Genomic DNA, 18,245 nt, shown 5'->3' with positions numbered 1-18,245 from the left:
TGGATAGAGACAGGAACCATCACTTCAAAGGGGATTCTGAAACTCAGGGAGGTAACTGAGAGGAAAGCTGTTTTCTGTGCATCGCTCCATCTGAAACAAATTAGCTAATCTCCAACAGAAACAAGGGTGAAGTTATCAGGGAGTGTGGTACTTTAGAACCGAATAAAACCTTCACTCCTGCTGAATACTCTCAACAAAAAAATGAACCCACTGCAGCAACAAAAACAGACATTGCTAGCGAAACTCAGCAGGTCTGACAGCATCTGTGGGAAGACAGCAGAGTTAAAGTTTCATGTTAGGTGACTCTTCATCAGAACCCAGTTCAGCCTCAGCTTTAAATCTGAAAGCTCAATAATAACCAAAGGACACTGAGCCATTTACTCTTTTATCTCCCATTCTCTCCACACTGTTCACCTTTAACCCTGTATCCTTGTGCAAGAACACAAATAATTTCTAAACTAAAAATTATAAGTGACTGATTCCTGGACTGCAGTGAGACCCGAACCATGTATCAGAGACACATAGGGATGTGGGAGAAATCTGACCAGCAATGACTTCATCACATCGTCTGAATTCAATGGGAGAGGCAGTGAACAGAAGTTCATGTTGTTCTCGAAGCCACTATCACAAGGATGTAGACAGAACTCCTGCCAAATCATCATCAAAGGAGTGGAAACAGCATCCTGACAGCTGAAAATCATCCCCTTTTCCAGGTCTTGTTTTCTCCAGCATCAGATGGTCAGCGCTCCAGGGGAAGGCAAAGAAAATGCAACAATAACAGCCCAAAGCTCTCCTTGAATCACACTAATGTTGACATGCACGGTGGCTCAGTGGTTAACACTGATGCCTCACAGTTCCAGGCACCTGGGTTTGATTCCAGCCTCAGGTGACTGTCTGCATGAAGTTTGCATGTTCCACTCGTAGGTTTCCTTTGGGTTCTCTGGTTTCCTCCCACTGTCCAAAAGTGTGCTGGTAGGTGAATTGGACATGCTAAATTGCCCAAAATGGTCAGGGGTAAATGTACAGTCGTAGAGTAGAGGAATGGGTCTGGGTGGGATATGCTTCAGGGGCTTGGTGTGGACTTGTTGGGCCTGATGGCCTATTTCCACACAGTAGGGATTCTATGTTGGGAAAGGTTCATTAAACATTGTGTTATGGAAAAGACCAGAGTCCCTCAAAACATTTTAAGAATGTAGCCTAGACCCTAACGTTTTCTTATTTTTAAAGGCAAATGGTTAGTGCTGTGTTCCAAATGAAATGCAACTGATCAAACTATTCGACGCCATGTAAAACGTACTTTATTTGAACACTATATTTAAAATACAAACCAAGAAAGAGGAATTTAAAATAATTTAACTCTATTAGAAAACTTAACAGAATAATAGATACAGTAACTAATACTAATTGGCTGTTCCAATGTAGTAACATCCTACAATAACACCCCTTGGCAAAAAGGCAAATTCAGAAAACAGATCTTCTCTCACATACAATTCCAGCAGCCCAGGAGGAGAACCCCCAGGTTTTGGCTATAATCAAGAGAGGAAAAAACATAGTTTCTACTTCTTCAAGTCCACGACAGAATCTGCTTAAACCTAAAAAAACTAAACAAAACCTAGAAATCCTTGTCTGTGAGAGCTGGTTACACCCATCCAGGCTGCTTCTATTGTTCCAACTTAAAAAGAACTGTTTACTCTAGTGCTTCTGGTAGACAGCTCAGTACCTCTGCCTTACAACCTCTCTTAAAACAAAAAAAAAACGACAATATAACCCTTTAAAGCCACAGCATCATCAAAACCCAATTTAATTGATGACAAATTGTCCATCAAAATGCTTAATGATGAAGCAGAGGAGAAAACAAATCCTGCTGTCATGCTCCCATCATCTCAGGGGCATCTTGCCCCCATCTCCATGCATCCAAAGAGCTGTGGGTTAGGAATTGGCCTGTTCTGTTACACAGAGACGCACGGGAGAAACTCACAACTTCTGAGTGGGCATGATCCTCAGACTGAAGGTCAGCTAACATTGACGATTCCATCCCTGAGAAAGGACTTTGTTATTTTATTTGTTCATGGGAGGTGAGCTATATAGCCTGGACCAATGTTTATTACTCAGGGAGTTAACTGCATCGCCATGGGTCTGGAGTCACATGTAGGCCTGCAGATTTCCTTACCATGTAAATGGCCTTGTAGTTAAGGCTCCTCTTGGAAGGAGTGACCACAACACAATGGAGTTTCAGATTCAGATTGAAAGAGTTAAGACAGTCTCATACGAGAGTTTTAGCATTGGGTAAAGGTAATTATTCAGGCCTGAGGTAGGAGTTGACCCGAATGGGCTGGGCAGGCAGATTAAAGGGCAGGACAGTAACAAATGGTTAAGAAGATGCTAAATACCTCTCAATGAAAGTTTATTCCTGAGAGGAGGAGGAATTGTAAAAAGGTGAAAAATCATCCATGACTTAACAAGGAAGTCAAGGGTAATATAAAGGCAAAAGCGAGAGCATATCATAGAGTCAGAGAGCCATGGAGTCCTATAGTGACAGGCCCATTGGCCCATGCCAACCAAAACACCCATCCACACTAACCCCATTTCCCTGCACTTGGCCCATATCCTTCTAAGGAGAAAGTGACAACTGCAGATGCTGGAGATCAGAGCTGAAAATGTCTTGCTGGAAAAGCGCAGCAGGTCAGGCAGCATCCAAGGAACAGGAGAATCGACGTTTTGGGCATAAGCCCTTCTTCAGGAATGAGGAAAGTGTGTCCAGCAGGCTAAGATAAAAGGTAGGGAGGAGGGACTTGGGGGAGGGGCGTTGGGAATGCGATAGGTGGAAGGAGGTAAAGGTGAGGGTGATAGGCCAGAGTAGGGGTGGGGGCGGAGAGGTCAGGAAGAAGATTGCAGGTTAGGAAGGCGGTGCTGATTTCGAGGGATTTGACTGAGACAAGGTGGGGGGAGGGGAAATGAGGAAACTGGAGAAATCTGAGTTCATCCCTTCCGCCTCGGAACCCTCTAGCCATAAGGGTTGGAGGGTTCCAAAACGTCGATTCTCCTGTTCCTTGGATGCTGCCTGACCTGCTGCGCTTTACCAGCAACACATTTTCAGCTCCATATCCTTCTAAACCTTTCCTATCCATGTATTTATCCAAATGCCTTTTAAAGGTTGTTAATGTACCCACCTCAATCACTTCTGCTGGCAGCTCATTCCATATGTGTACCACCCTCTGTGTTAAGAAAGTTGCCCCTCAGGCTCCCTTTTATTCTTTCCCCTCTAACCTTAAACTGATGCCCTCTAGTCCTGGATACCCCCAACCCCGGGGAAAATGCTGAGTGCATTCATCCTATCCATACTGCAAAAGTTAATGGCACACTGGGGGACTGAATTAGCTTTATTGTCACATGTACTCAAATGAATACTGTACATTGGAAAGTTTATAAGTCACGACTTACAGTGTTATCCTAGGTACCAAGGATTCCTGATGAAGGGCTTTTGCCCAAAACGTCAATTCTCCTGCTCCTCGGATGCTGCCTGACCTGCTGTGCTTTTCCAGCACCACCCTGATCTAGGTACCAAGATACCCAGCTACAGATTCTTGAGTTACAAATTAGCAACAGTATAACAATGTCACAAAGACATCGTAGGCACAAAGTACCTAGGTACAATCTTTAGTTACTGAGTAGACCAATGAAGAAACAAAGAGTTCCTCATTGTATGACCATAGGTCAGAGCAGCAAGAATCAAAGTTAAAAAGAAAACATCACAGTCTCTCCCCAAAGGCTCTCAGAGCAGACCAACGCAAGGGGGGTCTCCATGTGTTCTGATGGAGGGCTGCCCCCACTTCGCACCAGGTCCCTACCTCGGAGGCTGGGGCTGGGTGTCCGAGACTGAGAGAAGGGAGGAAAACAGAGAGATAGAAAAGTCAAAGAAGAAACAGAGCATGTGGTGTATTCTACTCCGATTACCGAATCTTACAGTTTTAAACGTCAGCACAGGGTTACTTAGAACAAAATCAAAAGGGCTAAGATGAAACACGAAAGGAAATTAGAGGAAAATGTAAGCCCTGATCCCAAAAGCTTCTATAAGTATTTCAAAGGAAAGAGAATAGCGAAAGTAAATGTTGGCCCTTTACAGGGTGAAAATGGTGAGGTAATAACAGGAAACTCAGAAATGGCAGAAGCACCAAACTGATATCTTCTCTCTGTTTTCACGGTGGAAGATAATAATTTTTTCATTAAAACTGCACTTATTGCAGAGGAAATTACTCTAACTAGGGCAAAGGTATTAATTAAACTGATGGAACTTAAGGGCGATAAGTCCTGTTAGCCTCCACCCTAAGGGGGTTAAAGGAGGTGGTAGCAGAGATAGTGGATGCATCCACTATTCCAAAATTCCTTGGATTCTGGAAAGGTACCTTTCTGGAAAGGAAACATGGTCATGTGATTGCCTTATTCAAAAACAGGAGGTAGACAAGCAGTGGGAAACTATAGACCAGTTAGCTTGATCTCCGTAGTGGGGAAGTTGTAAGGAGTCACAAATTATGCTGAACGTTGAACAATAACCAGTTAGTCTGTAGTGGGGAAATTGCTGGAGTCAATCATAGAGGAGGAGATAACTGAACATTTGGTAAAACAAAGCTCAACTCATCATTGTGTCAGCATGGTTTCATTAGGGCAAGTCATGTTGACAAACTTGTTGGAGGATGTAACCAGCAAGGTGGGTAATGGGGATCTGGTGGATATGGTATATATAGACTTCCAGAAGGCATTTGACAAGGTGATACATAAAACACTGATCCAGAAGATTAGATCTGAGGGGGTTACGGGTAAAGTATTGGTTTGGATAGAGAATTGGATGACTGACAGAAATCAGAGGCTCAGGATAAACAGGTCCTTCTCTGGATGGCAAACTGTAACTAGAGTCTTGCTCTGGGGTTCAGTTCTCCGAACTATTTACAATCTATATAAATGACCTACAAGCAGGGACAGAGAGTAACATAGCAAAATTCACAGATGATATTCAAATATATGGGAAGGCAAGCTATAATAAAGCATTTACAGATGAATATTGTTAGACTAGGGGGATGGGCCAGTGTCTGGCACGTGAGATTTAATGTGGATAAGGGTGAGATTGTCCATTTTTGGCCAGAAAAATAAAAGGCCAAATTATTATTTAAATGGGAAACAGATTCAAAGTGTGCCAGTGCAGAGGGACATGAATGTCCTTGTGCATGAATCATAGGAAGTGGTATGTAGGTGCAGTATGTAATAGGAAAGAATATAATAATAGGATCCTGGCATTTATTGCAAAATGACTGGATTGTAGAAGTGAAAACGCATTGTTACAATTCTATAAGATGTTGGTGAGAGCATATTTGTTTTAGACTCCTTGTGTCCAGTTGTGAGTTTTGTGTCCAGTTTGGTCTCCTTACTTGAGGATGGATGTAGTGGCACTGGGGGCAGTTCAGAGGGGATTCACCACACTGATTCCAGGGATCAAAGGGCTGGTGTAGGGGGAGCAGCTGAGTAACTTGGGCTTATACTTGCTGGAGTTCAGAAGAATGAGAGGTGCTCCGATTAAGGTCCATAAAATGCTCAAAGGACTTTGAACATTCTCGAACAAGAGGTCATAGATATAGAGTGAGAGAAGGTAGGTTCAAAACTGAGATGAGGAGAAACTGCTTCTCTCAGGTGGTTGTGAATCTGTGGAACTCCAGGCCCCAGAGCACAGTGGAGACAGAATCAATCAACAGATTCCAGAAAGGAATAGAGATGTTTCTGATGAAAAGTGGGATAAGGGCTATGGGGAGCAGGCAGGTGAGTGGAGTTGAGACCAGTATAAGATCAGATGTGACCAGGTTAAATAGTGGAATGGACTCAAAGGGCTGAATTGCCTACTCCCTAATTTCCCCCAAAGGATAAAATGGATTTTTAACAGCAATCATTACAGTAGCATTCAATACTCCAGATTACTTTGGTAATTCAAACTTGACCAGCTGCCATGGTGACAGTTGAACCCATATCTGCCCACGTATTAGCCTGAGGCTGTGGGTTACTAGCCCAGTGACAATACCACCAGCCCACCATCTCCCCCAAACCCCAGGAGCTTCTGAAGCAAAAGTGAGGGTATTTTGCTCACTGTTTCACAATCTCACCTTTCAACAACACTCACTGTCAATGTGTGAGAGAGAGTCAATAGAGAGTGAGAAAATGATAAAAGCTTCCCTAACAGAAAATAAGTATGTTCCCCAACCCTATTCAAGGAGAAATGGATGACGAGGAAGCAAGAGTTTGAACCTGGATACAATATCGAATACTGATTAATCTATGACCGAAGAATGGTGTCCAAGTCTGGGCTCTTCATACAATTGTTATGGTGTAGAAGGAGGCCATTTGGCCCATCATGCCTGCACCAGCTCTATTACTAGTGCCAATCTCCTGTCTTTTCCCCACAGCCCTGCTCACCATTTCTATCCAAATAAGGATACAATCTCCTCTCGAATGCATCAATTGAACCTGCCTCCACCACATTTGCAGGTGGTGTGTTCTGTATCCAAGCTACTCGCTGTACCAGAATGCTTGTTCTCACTTTACCCTTGCGTCTTTTGCACATCAACTTTAAAATCTCAGAGAGGCTTCAGCATTGAACAATTATAACTTTCAACGCATTTATTATTTCGTGTAATGTAGGTGTCGCTGTCAAGGTCAGTATTTGAATGGAATAATTGCAAGGCCATTTCAGAGGGGAGTTAAGATTCAACCACATTACTGTGGATCTGGAATTTTAAACAGTAAATTAATAACTAAATTAAAATCAAGCATCTCATGGGTCAGAACAGCAGACTGCCTTCCCTAAAGAAAAGGTCACACAGTCACCATTACTGAGATTTGACCACTTGCAGCATGAGTCCTTTGAGGATAGACACAGAGGTATTACCACAGCTCCTCACACAGGCAGGAACTGAGATGAAGAGACAGCTGGAGTTAGGGTTATAGAGTCATACAGCACAGAAACAGATCCTTCAGTCCAAACAGTCCATGCTGACCACGTTTCCCCAACTAAACTAGTCCCACCTGCCTGCTCCTGGCCCATATCCCTCCAAACCTTTCCTATTCATGAACTTATCCAAATGTCTTTTAAACGTTGTAACTGTACCCACATCCACCACTTTCTCTGGAAGTTCATTCCACACATGAACCACTCTCTGTGTAAAAATGTTGCCACTCATGTCCTTTTCAAACCTTTCTCCTCTCACCTTATAAATATGCCCCCTTGGTTTTGAGCTCTCTCAGCCTCGGGGAAAGATCCTTGTCACTCACCTTATCCATGCCCATCTTGATTTTATTAGCCATTATAAGATCATCCCTCAGCCTCCTACGTTCCAGGGAAAGAGGTCCCAGCCTATCCAATCTATTTTTATGTCTCAAGCCCTTCATTTCCAGCAACATCCTGGTAAATCTTTTCTGAACCCTCTCCAGTTTAACAGTATCTTTCCTATAGCAGGGCAACGAGAACTAGACATAATACTGAAGAAGAGGCCTCAACAACTTACTGTACAACCTCAACATAATGTCCCAACTCCTATACTCTGTGGTCTGAGCGATGAAGGCAAGCCTGCTATATGTCTTCTTAACCACCCTCTCTACCTGTGACACTAATTTCAAACAACTATAAGTCTGAATCCCTAGGCCTCTCTGTTCTATAATGCTCCCCAGGGCCTTACCATTAATTGTATAAGTCCTGCCCTTGTTTATTTTACCAATTGCAATATCTCACACTTATCCAAATGAAACTCCATCTGCCATTCCTCAGCCCATTGACTCAATTTGTTCACCTTTGTGCAGAGAAGGTCGGGGGGACATTTAATACCAGTGTTCAAAATCCTGAACTCATTCGATAAAGAAACAAGAGTTTTTGAAAAAGGTAACAGGAGGGTTCCCTTTGCTTGAATAAATGCTCATAAACAGCTGCATGGAGCTGACACAGCCACAATGGGACAAATGGCCCCCCTTCAACGCTTTCTACTCCATGTGGAGGACATGACTCAGATCAGAGGTTTGCTAATCACAAGGTGTCTTTGGTTGCTTTGTTCTGCCATTCCAAATGAAACCCTTGAATTAACAGGTGGATTTTGGGGAGTCAATTTCAGGTTACTGCAGCTGCCTCCTGACTAGTATGGTACCCCCACGATATTTAAAACACAGACTCTCAGGGCGTGCTGCGTATTACTCCTGCAATTAAGCTTGACAACAGCGTTCTCTTCTGTTTGCACCATGGGGTGCCAGACAGATGAAATGATGCAAGGAAATCTAATTGAGATAACTAGAGTCTTGGCTCGTCCACTCAGAAAGCCATCAGCACAGTGTAATCTGCCATGCACAGTGTGTTAACATGCCTGCCAAAACTGATGGCTCGTTTTTGAAGCAAATGATGTGAAGTTCTTTGGATGTAAAGGGAACTATCACATTGCATTTATTAACAACTTTGGGTGAGAGCTCGATGTCAATGGGATACGTATTCTGCTGTGCGCAGTTGCTGTTCAACATACTTCTGCAAACTTGCTTGATCTAAAACTGTGCTAATGATCTGAATTCATACAAGTTGCCTTTGTCCATCATTCCCAGTTCTTACTGACTTAGTCTGCTCCCTGTTCCTGGGGAATTCATTCCAGTCTTAGCCCCTCCCTCTCTCTCTCTCTGTAATTTCACAAACTTCCAAGAGTTTTACATCCCTTGAATTATTGCCTCTCATATATTCCCAATTTTAATTAATTTTAATTGGCAGCTGTATTCTCTCCCTAGTGTTGTTATTATGACGGACAAACCTCTCTAGAGTGAGATGAGGTAGATGAGCGAAGGTTGTTCGCATTTTCTGATGTCACAAGGGTTAGGGGGCAGAGATATAAGATCTTGGGCAAGGGATGCATGCAGAATGTGAGGATGCAAGGAGGTGTAATGATGTGGAACTCACTGTTCACAGTGGGAGTGAAACTGGAGACTATCAATGATTTCAAAAAGGGAATAATTCCTAAGGGATCGAGTGGGGGAGTGGGACTGCTTTTTAGTTACAGTCTGTGCAGAGCTGACGTAACCTCATTGGGCCAAAAGATCCCTGTTACCATAAGACCATAAAACACAGGAGCAGAAATTAGGCCATTTAGCCCATTGAATCTGGTCTACCATTCAATCAGGGCTGAACCTACTTTCTCCCCATAACCCTTGATCCACTAACAATTAAGAACTTAGCTATCTTGGTCTTAAATATACTGACCAGGCCTCCACAGCCTTTTGTGGAAATGAATTCCATAGATTCCCCACTCTCTGGCTGACGAAGTTTCTCCTTATCTCCATTCAAAAGGGCCTTCCCTTTACTCTAAGTCTATGCCCTCAGGACCTAGTCTCTCCTACCAATGGAAACATCTTCCCAACATCTACTCTGTCCAGGCCATTCAGTATTCTGTATGTTTCATTTAGATCTCCCATCATCTTTCTAAACTCCATTGAGTATACACCCAGACTCCTCAAACGTTCCTCATATTCCTGGGACCATTCTCATGAACCTCCTCTGAACACACTCCAGGGCCAGTATATCCTTCCTGAGACATGGGGCCCAAAACTGCGCGCAATACTCCAACTGTGGTTCGTGTCATACATGTGGCTAAGGATGTGATTGCACAAGAGAGGGTGCGGGGGGAATACACCAGAATGTTCCCTGGGCTGGGGTGATTCAGCTATGAAGAGAGATTAAATAGACTGGGGTTGTTTTCCTGAGAGCAGAGACAGCTGAGGGATAACCTGATTGAGGTGTCCACCATTCTGAGGGCCATGGACAGAATAGATGGGGAGAAACTTTTCTGAGGGGTTTAGATTGAAAATGTTTCCTTGGAAGAGAGGACATTATCATCAAAAGAGGAGTAACAACCCTTAAGACATTTAAGAGATACTTATATGAGCACTCGCATTAGTTAGGCCACATTTGTAATAGTGTGTGCAGTGCTGACCAGAAGGACATGGATGCTCTGGAGAGGATTTGGTGAAGGTTTAGGGGGATGTTGCCTGGTCTGGAGGGTTTTAGTTATGAGGCCAGATTGGATAACGTTGGATTGTTTTCCCAGGAAAGATGGAGGCTGATAGAGGTCTACAAAATTATGAAAGGCAGAGCAGGGTGGATACTCAGAGGCTTATTCTCAGGGTAGAACGATCAACTACAAGAGGGCACTGGTTCAAAATGAGAGGAGACAAGTTTAGCGGAGAAGTGTAGGGAAGATGTTTCACACAGAGGGTGGTGGGTGCCAGGAACGCACCACTAGTGGAGATGGTGGAAGCAGGCACGTTAGCAATGTTTAAGGTATATCTTGATAGACACATGAATGGAAGGTGAACAGAGGGACAGAAACCATGGAATAAGTAGTAGGCCTAAATAAGGAATAGGGATTGGTGCAGGCTTGGTGGGCCGCAGGGCCTGTTCCTGTGCTGTCTTGTATTAAGTTGTATAAAAGGCTACAGGCCAAGTGTTGGAAAATGGGATTTGATGGATGTACAATAAGCTTGCAGAGAGTCATAAAGGTGTACAGCACAGAAACAGACCCTACAGTCCAACTCATCCATGCCAACCAGGTATCCTAAATTAATTAGTCTCATTTGCCAGCATTTGGCACTTAGCCCTTTAAAACTTTCCTATTCATTTACCCATCCAGATGCCTTTTAAATGTTATAATTTTACCAACCACCACCACCTCCTCAGGCAGCTAATTCCATACACGCATCACCCTCAGCGTGAAAAAGTTGCCCCGATGGGCTGAAGAGACGTTTTCAATGCTGTAAAAACTCTCTGACTCTAAGACTTTGTGGCATAGAATATGTGCTTCACAGACCACAGGCCACTTGACCCAAACGGTTTGTTAATTGTTCAACAGTGTCTTTTGCAACATCTGGATGTCCTACACCACCTTATATTGCTTCTGAATTATAGGGACTGGTATATGGTAGGAGATTGACACAGCACAACAAGATCATACATGCAACAGCGAGGTAAGTTATCCAACTGTCCGTTCTGTTATGGTTCTGAGATCATCTACAAGGTGCACTGTAGCAAATCACCTCCATGACCTTACAATACTGCATTCTTGACCACCTTGAAGACACGGGGATATCAACACAGACTGCACGTTTGCCCTGGAGGTAGTACAAAGTAGGTTTAGAAGTACAATATCTGAATTTCAGGGGTTCAGTTCTGAGGAGAGATTAGACAAAGTAGGCCTGTTTTCTCTAGAATTTAGAAGATTGAGGGATGGTCTGATCGAAGTCTTCAAGGTATTAACAGGAAAAGACAGATCTTATTAGATAAAGCAAAGGACAGCAGACACTGGAAATATGAAATAAACACAGAAGTCGTTGGAGAAATTCAGCAGGTCTGGCAGCATCCGAGGAGCAGGAGAATCGATGTTTCAGGCAATAGCTCTTCATCTGAAATGGAGTGGGGGGATGCCCACAGTGACTGAGAGATAAATGGGAGGGGGTAGGGCTGAGGGGAATGGTGGCTAGGATTTGGTGGTGGAGGAAGCCCAACACTTGCATGCCCTTGTCAAGGTGGGAAGGGGAGTTGAAGTGTTCAATTCCCCCTCTCCCTTCGCCAAGGACATGCAAGTCCTCAGCCTCCTTCACCACCAAATCCTAGCCAACCACTCGCCTGGAGGAAGAACACCTCACCTTGGGACCCTCCAACCACATGGAATTAATGTGGATTTCACCAGTTTCATTATTTCCTTCCCCCTCCCTTATCCCAGATCCAACCCTCTAACTCAGCACCACCCTCTTGAACTATCCTACCTGTCCATCTTCCTTCCCACCTATCTGCTCCACCCTCCACTCCGACCTATCACCATAGTCTCCCACCTTCATCGACCTATCGCATTCCCAACTACCTTCCCCCATCACCCCCCCCCCCCACCTCCGCCCCTTCCCATTTATCTCTCAGCCCCCTTAGGGCACCCTCTCATTCCTGATGAAGGGTTTATGCTCGAAACATTGATCCTCCTGCTCCTCGGATGCTGCCTGAGCTGCTGTGCTTTTCCAGCACCACACTCTCGACTCTGATCTCCAGCATCTGCGGTCCTCCCTTTCTCCTATGTCCACTGGCTGGTGACTCTTGAACGTAGTCTAACATTAGGGGCCAGACCATTCAGGAGAGATGTTAGTAAGCCCTTCTCCACACAAAGGGTGGGAGAGGTTTGATTTGTTTTACACAAATGGCAGTGAATGCAGGATACGTTGTTAATCTTAAATCTGAGACAGTTAATGTTTGTTAAGCAAAGGTATTAAGTGATATGGTCCAAAGGCAGGTATCTGGAGTTAGGCCACAGATCAGCCACGATCTCATTGAATGGTGGAACAGGCTTGAGGGGCTGAATGGCCTATGCTCCCCTCTAATTCACACACCATCCTGACCTGGAAATATATCACCATTCCCTCACTGTCACTGGGGTGCAGTCCGTGAACTCTCTCCCTGACGACACTGTGGGTGCATGGACTGTAACAGTTCAAGAAGTCAGCTCACCATCATATAAAGAGACAAACAAGGAATAAGAATAGACCACAAGCATAAGCCCTTCATAAGCCCGAAACGTCGATTCTCCTGCTCCTTTGACGCTGCCTGACCTGCTGCGTTTTTCCAGCAACACATTTTTCAGCGCTTACCCCAGCGATGCGCATATCCCATGAAAGCATTTTGAAAAGAAGATATTGTAGGGAAGGCCATTGAGTGGTAAAGAGGAAGAATGGGTAAATAGAGTTCAGGAACAAACCAACCATGATCTGAGCTGAATGGCGGAACAGAGCTGAATGACCCATTGCTCCTCCTAATGATTACTGCGTCGACTGACAGAAAAGTGATGGCCAGGGAAAATGCCCCTGCTCTGGGATCTTTGATGACCTCCAAGAATGAGTAATTGGTTGAGGGACTGTGCCTTTCACTCTGTTGTGCTGAAGTGTGAGTCTGCATCTGTCTCTTGAGTTCAGCTTGATCTTATAGATTCCGACTCGGGGGAGAGAAACTATCAGTGGTCATGCCCATTATTTTCTGGACATATCATGATCATTAATTGTTTCTTACCATTCGGAGTTGTCTTCAGACTTGGATGATAGGCAGGACTGGCGAATACTTCAAAACAACTCATCAATGCTTCAGCCTCCAAACGTCCAACATTATCACTAGCGATGCAAAATAAAACAAGTGTCTGGAACCTTCAATTATTCACTTACTTTTACTTCATGCCTAGAAATAGCAGAGCCCATATTGGTGGTATCGAGGTTTTGGGTGGAACTTTTCTTCAGGAAGCCTTCTTCATGAAGAAAGGTTACACCCAAAATGTCGACACTTCCACCTCCTGATGCTGCCTGGCTTGCTGTGTTCTTCCAGCCTCCTGCTTGTCTACTGCAGTAAATAGCACAGCAGGCTCAAGTATCATATGGGCAACCTCAGCTCTGGTTTCTTCTGGTCTTTGTTAATTGAATTATGTTGGCTTAATATTGTTATTCTGGTGTCATTTTCATGGAACTTTGATATACCCTAATTTGATGGTAATATGCTTAGGACTTAGAGATCAAAGGTAGCATTAGCATAAATAATTTGTGTGAATCACTGCATGGCGTCTATATTTGAGCTCATTAAAACCTTGATTTCATTAATGTGTCCTTTTATATTGTTACATTTAATGCATCCCTTCTCGACTGTTTAAATGGATTCAAAAAAACGAAGGCAGTTCAACCCAATGCAACAAATTTACACACAGCAAGCGCACACAAACGACAAGGTGGTAAAGACCTCAATCATCGTCACAAAAATGGATTATCTGCTCATTATCAGATTGTAGGAACTTTCTATGGGCAAATGTGAGGTGCTGCATTTTGGAAAAGCAAGTCAGAGCAGGACTTATACACTTAATGGTAAGGTCCTCAGGAATGTTGCTGAACAAAGGGACCTTGAAGTGCAGGTTCATAGCTCCTTGAAAGTAGAATTGCAGGTAGATAGGATAGTGAAGAAGGCGTTTGGTCAAAACATTGAGTACAGGAGTTGGGAGGTCATTGGTTAGATTACTTTTGGAATACTGCATGTAATTCTGGTCTCCTTTCTATCGGAGGATGTTGTGAAACTTGAAATGGCCCAGAAAAGATTTACAAGGATGTTGCCAGGGTTTGAAGGTTTGAGCTGTAGGGAGAGGCTGAACAGGCTGGGGCTGTTTTCCCTGGAGGGGTGACCTTATAAGACGTTTATAAAATCATGAGGGGCATGGATAGGGTAAATAGATGAAGTCTTTTCCCTGGGGTGGGGTGTCCAGAACTACAGGGGTTAGGTTCAGGGTGAGAAGGGAAAGATATAAAAGGGACCTAAGGGGCAACATTTTCACTCAGTGGGTGGTACGTGTGTGGAAAGAACTGCCTAAGGAAGTGGTGGAAGCTGGTACAATTCCAGCATTTAATAGGCATCTGGATGGGTATATGAATAGGAAGGGTTTGGAAGGATATGGGCCGGGTGCTGGAAAATGGGATTAAATTGTGTCAGCTTGCCCGATGCCAATGAAAATGTAGTCTATCGATGGTGTTTGTGGGAGACACAACAATGATGTGACTGGTGAAGCTCTTCAATGCTAAACTCATGATCAGCTGACAACGCTGTGTGGGCTGTGGTCAAATACTACATCGACATTCCAGCTGAAACATTCACTGTCCAGCTCGATTTCCAAGAACTTCATCGAGAACACAAACATGACATTTCTTTTTCAGATTTAAATTTCACTTGTCAATGTTCCATATTTCATGGGTTTCACTTTCTTCATGAGTCAAGCATGATCATGATTTAAGACTCGTTCAGTCAGAGCGTTAATGATATTGACATGCCCTGTGGTTGTTACTTATTGATGGTTAAAGGAGAGAGAGGGATATTCCCTTTACTGTGGATGAGCAATGTTGTGTTTTGCGTGAAAGTCTTTAGTGAAACCACATGTTAGTGTCCAGTGTCGAACCCACCACTCTGTGGGACATTGGTGAACACCTGGGCTTGGTCTGTCCTCCTGCACTATAAAGGACAATATTTGAAATCACACTGAGTAGGGACAAAAAATATCTTGCCAGGTTGGATATCCGAAAACCCCCCAGGCCTGGGGGTTGGCGGAAGATTGTTATGGAGCATATTCCCCTGGATTTTCTCACAAATATGGTACACCACAAAACTGAGAATGCTTACAAGACATGGCAGCCCTTTTTGGAATACTTGACTCAGATTTATCTGCCACACTAACAAGGGCTTTTATATAGCTGTAATGATTGTGTTTTACGAGTCCAAAAACCAGGGAGGAGAAACTGTGAACGTATGAGTGTCTTGTTTGGCTGGGCTGAGTTATTACTATTTATTAGATTAGATTACTTACAGTGTGGAAACAGGCCCTTCGGCCCAACAAGTCCACACCGGCCCGCCGAAGCGCAACCCAGCCTGATCCATTCCCCTACATTTACCTCTTCACCTAACACTATGGGCAATTTAGCATGGCCAATTCACCTAACCTGCACATTTTTGGATTGTGGGAGGAAACCGGAGCACCCGGAGGAAACCCACGCAGACACGGGGAGAATGTGCAAACTCCACACAGAGAGTCCTCTGAGGCAGGAATCGAACCCAGGTCGCTGGCGCTGTGAGGCAGCAGTGCTAACCACTGTGCCACCATGTTGTTGGTTATTTATTTATTTAGTTAAATAGCCAGTATGATTTTTAAAAATTCTATATGTTTCTGTCTACGTTTATACATTGCACATGAGGACGGGTTGGGGATTTTTTAAACTTGAGTTGTATTTTCAAGTGCTGTTTTGAATTGTATTGTTTTGTACTTGTTGTAATATTTAAAAAATTTATTTTATCAATAAAAATATATTTTATAAAACGTTGAGGAGGAACTCAAAGCATTGTAAACACCTCTGTTCCACAACAACCTGAAATGGATCAATTCGGACAGCTGCAGCTAGAATCATAGAATCACTACAGTGCAGAGAGAGGCCATTCAGCCCATCGTGTCTGCAGCAACCCTCCAAACAGCATCCCACCCATACCCAGGCACCCACCTTATCTCTGTAATCCTGCAATTCCAATGGCTAACTCACATCCTTGGACTGTGGGAGGAAACCAGAGCACTTAGAGGAAACCCTCATGGGGAGAATGTGCAAACTGCACACAGACAGTCGCCCAAGTGTGGAGGTTGGTTGGAGGGGAAGGGGGTGGGGGGGGGGGATGTCAAACCTAGGTCCCTGGTGCTGTGAGGCAGCACTGCTAACCACTAAGCCATTATGAGGTCCCTCATTTCCTTATCTTGACCAGTTGTTCCTACATATCTCCACCATAAATAGGATCCCAACATTTTTCTCTTCCTTTTGTATAGATAGATTACTTGATAGATTACTTACTTAGATTACTTACTTTTTAGATTACTTACATACTTACAGTGTGGAAACAGGCCCTTTGGCCCAACAAGTCCACATGATCCTCCGAAGAGCAACGCACCCAGACCCATTTCCACTACATTTACCCCTTCACCTGATACTACGGGCAATTTAGCATGGCCAATTCACCTGACCTGCACATTTTTGGACTGTGGGAGGAAACCAGAGCACCCGGAGGAAACCCACGCAGACCCGGGGAGAATGTGCAAACTCCACACAGTCAGTCGCCTGAGGCGGAAGAAACATTAGTTAGACCACAGATGTGTGCAGTTCTGGTCACCACACAATTGGAAGGACATGACTGCACTGGGGACGGTTCAGAGGAGATTCACTGGGATGTAACCTTTCCCATTAGATTCCCTACAGTGTGGAAACAGGCCCTTCAGCTTAACCAGTCCACACTGACTCTCTGAACAGTAACCCACCCAGACCCATTTCCCCCTGACTAATGCACCTAACACTATGAGCAATTTACCATGGCCAATTCACCTGCCCTGCACATCTTTAGATTATGGGAGGAAACCTTCCATGGCCCGATTCCCTCTTCACATCCTCCCTCCCCTCTGACTGACCATTTCCAGTCCCATGCTACCATGCAGGCTTTCATCATTCTCTTCCCCTACCTGGTGCCACAGACTCGAACAATTCATGCTAATAACTTCAAAATCAAACCCACAAAACTGACTTGGGGAAACACCTTCTAACCAATGGGAACTGGGTGCAGCATGATTCACGGGCACTGCTGACTTTATCCTGGTGGAAGGATATCATTTCCTTTCAATAGCTGTACTTATGGCATGCAAATATTCTCCAAGTAGAGACACACCAAGGACTGGTGTGGGGTGAGACCTTTTCTATTTCGTCCATGGCACGGGGATTAGCACTTGTTGCCCATTGCTTACAGGACAATTTAAGAGTCAACCATGTTGCTGTAGGTCTGGAGTCACATGTAGGCCAGACTAGGTAAGGATGACATTTTCCTTCCCTGAAGGACATTAGTGAATCGGACGTTCTCTCTCCCCGACAATTGACAACATTTCCACCATCATCACTAGGCCCTTACCTCCGGGTTTTTATTGAATTCAAATTCTATCGCCTGTGATGGTGGGATTCTAACCTGGGTCTGTGGATTCATAGTCTAGCAATAAATATTTCTGAGCCGTTGTCTCTCCGTGTTACAAAGTGCCTTTGGAAACGCCTTTAGGAATGCAATTCAGTCACCCGCACTACCACCACCCCATCCTGCCCCACTTGAAAGACGGTATCTCCAAATGCACAGTGCTCCCTCAGTCTGAGCCAGTCTGGACTATGTGAGCAAGTCACATCTGGGTGTGTACAGCTGCTGGTGTGCTGCATGGAACATCTTCTCCCATCACCCCAACTGGAGACAGCACTCACATTACTCTGTTAATCCCTCTCCTCTCAATGAGGTTTCTTTTGTGCATACCAGAGCTATCAGAGTGTGTGTGTGTGTATGTGCGCACGTGTGTGTGTGTGTATGTGAATGTATGAGTGTGTGTATGTGCATGTGTCTGAATGTAAACGTATGTGTGTGTGAGTGTATACACGTGTGTATGCAAATGTGGGTGTATCTGAATGTGTGTCTGTGTATGTGCATGTCTATCTGTGTGTGTGAGACTGTGTGTATATATGTGTGTGTGTGTGCATGTATGTGTGTGAGTGAGTGCATGCTGTGTATGTAAGTGTGGGTTTGTCTGTATGTGTGTCAGTCTGTGTGTGTATGTGTATGTGTGTGCATGTAAGTGCACGTA

Source organism: Chiloscyllium plagiosum, chromosome 2 (genome assembly GCF_004010195.1).
Source record: "Chiloscyllium plagiosum isolate BGI_BamShark_2017 chromosome 2, ASM401019v2, whole genome shotgun sequence".
Classification (NCBI taxonomy): Eukaryota; Metazoa; Chordata; class Chondrichthyes; order Orectolobiformes; family Hemiscylliidae; genus Chiloscyllium; species Chiloscyllium plagiosum.
The sequence above is the reverse complement of the archived record's forward strand: the minus strand, read 5'-3'. Positions refer to the sequence as shown.